Below are 6,000 nucleotides of genomic sequence, written 5' to 3'. Positions count from 1 at the left end.
AGTTACTTTGATATCGACCTAACATGCCAATAGCAAAACTGATATCCGGCCGAGTGCATGTTTGAGCATACATTAATCTCCCAACCACTGATGCATATGGAATTGATTCCATTTCCTTACGTTCCAAATTATTCCTTGGACATTGCTTTGCACTAAATTTGTCCCCTTTTTGGATTGGAACTATCCCTGCGAAGCACTTCTCCATTCTAAATCTCTCTAATACATTATTGATATATCCTTTCTAAGACAATCCCAACAATCCTTGTGATCTATCACAAAATATTTCTATTCCTATCACATAGGATGCCTCACTTATATCCTTCATTTCAAAATTATTAGAGAGAAACTTCTTTACATCATGTAACATTCCTTTATCATTTGCAGCAAGCAGCATGTCACCAACATATAGGACTAACATTATAAACTTACTCCCACTAACTTTCATGTAGATACACCGACCAACAGTATTTTCCACAAACCCATATGACGTAATGGTATCGTTGAACTTTATATACCATTGTCTGGAAGCTTGTTTCAGCCCATATACTGATTTATTTAATTTACACACTAGATTTTCCTTTTCTATGGTCACAAACCTTTTGGGTTGTTTCATATAAACTTTATCATTTAAGTCACTTTTCAGAAAAGTGGTCTTTACGTCCATTTGGTAAAGCTCTAAATCATAACGAGCCACCAAAGCCATAACAATTCTTAAAGACTTTTTCTTAGACACTAGAGAGAAAGTTTCTTTGTAATAAATGTCCTCTTTTTGAGTGAAACCTTTGATAACAAGTCTAGCCTTATATCTTTCAATGTTGCCTTTTGAGTCACGCTTCGTCTTAAAGACTCATTTACAGCCAACTCATTTTGAACCCTCAAGTAACTCAACTAGATCCTAAACTTTATTAGTGTCCATTGATTTCAACTCTTCTTTCATAACATTAAGTGACTCTTCACAATTGTCACTTTCCATGGCTTGTATGAACAAGACTAGATCTTTATCAATGCTCAAGTCACATTCACGCTCAAGTGAATATACAATATAATCGTCAAAAATAGGTGGTCTTCTTTGCGTTTCAGACATTCTTAATGTTATTTTTTGTGGTTCTTCCATCACTTGATCATTAATGACTTCATTAATTGGCTCATTAACTATTTGTTCATCTTGTGGGTTTTTAGATATTATCTTGTTGTCTATGTATGTTATTTGACGGCAATAATACCAGAGGAACAATAACCCGAGGAGACATCTTTGGTGAAGAAGATTTACCAGAAGTCTCTGTAATATCCACCTTTCGTGATTTATTACTCCCGCTAGTTTGAACATTCTCAATGAACTTAGCATTTCCCGACTCAACTATTCTCGTACTTAACATATAATAGTGCTCATTAGAAGGAGCATTTTTGTATGTATAAACAACGGTCCCTGTAGCTAACGCAGTTATATGTGTCACACATATAATAGTGTTCGTTAGAGAGAGCATTGTTGTGTGTTATGCATACAACAACACTCACAAACGTGCTATTGAGCCTTACCCGGCGACATTCTATCGTGATCACATAGACAACGCCAAATGTACTGCTGAATAACAAAAATGAGCGATGTTGAATAACAACTTTGACATAATGCAACTACTAGATTTTGGCAAGAGAGGTAGGTGGCTTTAGTCTACAAAGTTATTGACTATGATTAGCAGACTTTATAATCTAAGTTTGTCTAGGGAGGTACTTATAAATGAGTTAGGGAGATGATGAGATTAGAAGTGGTATTACTATTTAGCAATATGTGCTTCAGGAAAACATTTCTGATTCATGGGAGTGACCCCTCAACAAAACAAAACAATATTCAGTCAAATCAACATAAAATGAACATTAATAATTTTCTATTATTAATATTTGTTAGTAGTTATTAAGAATAGTAACATTTTTTGAATTTTATTTGTTTGAAGATATTTTAGAGTCAAGTAATAATAATGTGTATTTTGAAATTATTCTTATTTTAGAATCAAATAAAAATGTTATAAATTTATTGATGATTTTTTAATTAATATAATAATGGTGTGTTCCTCAATACTTTATAAAGTCTCATGTCTTTCATCTTCAAATAGAAAAATATAAAATATAAGATGGTCTTTTTCTATCTCTATCCTAATGATAAAGATAATAATATTATAATAAAGCCTCTAAAAAAATCCCAATGTATCATTGACCGTTATAGAAAAAAACAATATTTTTTACTTCAGAAAAAAGTTAATATATATATATATATATATATATATATATTGATTTTATTTAACTGTGATAATGAAATTGATTTTTCTACATTTATTCTATAAAAAGTAAGGTATACAAAATTGTATGCATTATAATGCATATTTGATTTATATTTTGTTTGAATTATTTCTAATTCTTTAATTTAGGCAATGCTCGTTATTATGGATATATGTTTTAAGAATTTAGACTTGATTCTAATATTGCAATGTTACTATTGCAGTATTAAAATAGTAACAATAGAAAACATATCATAAAAAGAATATTTATAATTTATTGATAAATTCATAATTTTATTTGTTTGTAGTTTTTTTGGAGTCAAATAATAATATCTATTTTGAAAATAATCTTATTTTAGAATAAAATAATAACGTGTTATAATTTTTTGATGATTTTTTAATTATTAGGATAATTATGTGTTACTCTATATTTTATAAAGTTCAATGTCCTTCATCTTCAAATAGAGCAACAGTGCAAGACAAAGTAAAATGAGATCTTTTTCTTTCTCTATCCTACAGGAAAATATGTATAACGTTTTTGTAAGATATAGAGTAAATTATCAAAGTTGTTTGTCGTTATAAAAATAATAGAAATATCACAACTCTAAATGGTGTACAAAAATGTGTCTTTCAAATGATAGAAATAGACTTAAATTTATGAGTAATTTTCAAACAATGATTATTAGGTGAAACATAATCAAATAAAATAATATTTACTTATATTGTATGTGAGTGTTAAAAATATATTTAAATATTTATACACAATGGGCATCAATAAACTAAAATATAATCATTGAAGGGGTATGCTAAAACAATTCTTATAACTTCATATGGTAACTTATAAACTTAATCCTAAAACAATATGGTGCATAAATAAGTCCTTATATCTATCTACTATTTAACAAAAGAAGATCCTCTATGCCACATGTCAATTGCTCAGCCAAAAATTTCCCTCCTAAAAAGCTTCACTTCCTAACATACACTCTATCACACATGATCAAAGCCAACCCATACATTTGACCCTTCTTATCCACTTGTTATTTACTCACATATATAATATTTAGCATTTAATAATTTATTAAGACCCATGGCCCACCTCTAATAATTCCTATCAATTCATCAAATACCCCAATAAACTCTATTTCATTTTTATTTCAAATCTGGTTCAGTCAAACTTTCGTGGTGTGCCTTTCTTCTTTCTTCTTCCCAATGGTCGTTTCGTTCGCTTCCCTTAAACATGGTAGCATTTGTTTGATGTTCATCTCATAGATTTTATTTTCATCTCTTATTTTTTCATCATTATTACACCATATTTTTTCACTCTCAAAAGATTGTGTCATCATTGTACTTCTTTATCTATGAAGCCTTGCTTTGTGATGTACTTACTACATTTACCAATACTTGGAGAAGTCCTTTTATTGGGTAAGAATATATTGGGATAAGTATATTGGATACAATATTTTTTCACCTTCATTTCTTCGTCATTTTGAGTTTGGAAGGTATAACTCTTTCCTTTTGTTGGTTTGTGTAACTATTATACTTTCACTTTACCATACCACTTTATTTGATGTCATTTTTACCTCTAACTTTGTTTTAGCTGCATTTGTTCTTACAGACTTTCGAAGGTAATTTTTCTCCTTTCCTTTTGTAACTATTTTACTCTGTCTATTTTGTTCTTTTACTCTTGCTTTACCCTTGTGTTTATTTGTTGTGTGTATTCAATGAATGTGGAAATGAGTTATGATATTACAATTAATAAGGAAATATGTTGATATTCTAACTCCCTTAAAAAATAACTGACAATGAATTTATTTCAAAATAATGATTTTAATACTAATTATTAAAAAAGATCTAAAAACGTTTGCAATTAATATTAACATATTAAGTTTCATATTATGTATAATTGATTATGGTAATTAATTGATTTGATTTATATTTTGATTAAATTATTTATGATTCGCTAATTTTAAGCAATGTTCATTATGGATATAAATTTGCATAACTGTAAATAATAAATTTGTGAAACCTTAATAATGAGGCTACAAATATATGGTAGAAATTGTCTTCCTCTTTTCAATTAGTCATATAATGACTTATGATATTACAATTAATAAAGAAATATGTTGATATTCCAACTCCCTTAAAAAATAACTGACATTGAATTTATTTCAAAATAATAATTTTAATACTAATTATTAAAAAAGATCTTAAAATGTTTAACATATTAAATTTCATATTATGTATAATTGATTATGATAATTAATTGATTTGATTTATATTTAGATTAAATTATTTATGATTTGCTAATTTTAAGCAATGCTTATTATGGATATAAATTTGCATAACTGTAAATAATAATTTGCGAAAAATTAATAATGAGGCTACAAATATATGGTCGAAAATGTCTTCATATTTTGAATTAGTCATATAATGAGTTATGATATTACAATTAATAAGGAAATATGTTGATATTCTAACCCCCTTAAAAAAAACTGACAATGAATTTATTTCAAAATAATGATTTTAATACTAATTATTAAAAAAGATCTTAAAACGTTTGCAATTAATATTAACATATTAAATTACATATTATGTATAATTGATTATGATACAAATCTATTAATGTTTATCTTCTTTTATACTTTAATTGATACATATATTTTTTAAATTTACTTTAGACATAATTGATTTTAACCATGCGTAAGAGTGAATTGCCCCGTGCGTACGCACGGGTAACTTACTAGTTTATATAGAGAATATATATGTGATATATTATCACATACAATTTGAATTTTATTTTTTACAAGTTATTTTAGAATGAGATACTTTCAACAAATTAATGCTAGGGATGATAATGAAAATCGAACTCGTGGGTGCCGCCCGAACCCAACCCGAATTTAAAGGGGAAATTCCAATGTGATTGGGTTTTGGGTTCGGTTTTTACCCGAGTTTAATTTTCGGGGCTGTTAGAGCAAAGTCCCTATCTCGAACCTGCCCCGAAGTTATGTAATTCAACTTAAAATTGAAAGTTCTATCATGTCCCCATTTTTTAATTTCTAATTTTACTTTACATAGTATTGACAGTTCAAACATTAAAGAAATGAAATAATACAAGAGAAAATAGAAATGCTAAAGAAAAATGAAACAAAAATGAAATGATACCATAACTTTCCTTGATTACATTTATTATTTTCGGGTTTTCCATCAGGTTTGGGATGATACCTTTATTTTCAATCTCATTAAGTTCAAGTACTGGTTCGAGTTTTAAATTTTAGTTTCAAGTTTGGATATGTACAAAATCGATCCTAATCCATCCAATTGTCATACCTAATTAATGTTGATACAATGCATGTACAAATGCTAATATTGCAGATATACTATAAAAAATCAATGTTAATATTACACAAATATGAATACATCAATCTAAAATAATAAAAGAATTTAGAATAATAACATAAACAATGATTAACATTGAATATTAATCATTAGGATTTAGGGTTTAATCAAAACGTAATTACAATAACAAAACATTAATTCTCATAAAACCATAAAGAATCATTAAAATTATTTTTACTTATATATAAAAAAAACCATTGCAAAATCAATTTACGATGGATTTTTTAAGATACAAAAAATATTTTGTCTAGAACTAAGTTATCATGACTAAATTGAACATAACCTATACAATTATTTGATTTCAGTCCAAAGTGAATTAATAACAAAATAATTA

The sequence above is a fragment of the Lupinus angustifolius genome, unplaced genomic scaffold, assembly GCF_001865875.1.
Source record: "Lupinus angustifolius cultivar Tanjil unplaced genomic scaffold, LupAngTanjil_v1.0 Scaffold_29_74, whole genome shotgun sequence".
NCBI lineage: Eukaryota > Viridiplantae > Streptophyta > Magnoliopsida > Fabales > Fabaceae > Lupinus > Lupinus angustifolius.
The sequence above is the reverse complement of the archived record's forward strand: the minus strand, read 5'-3'. Positions refer to the sequence as shown.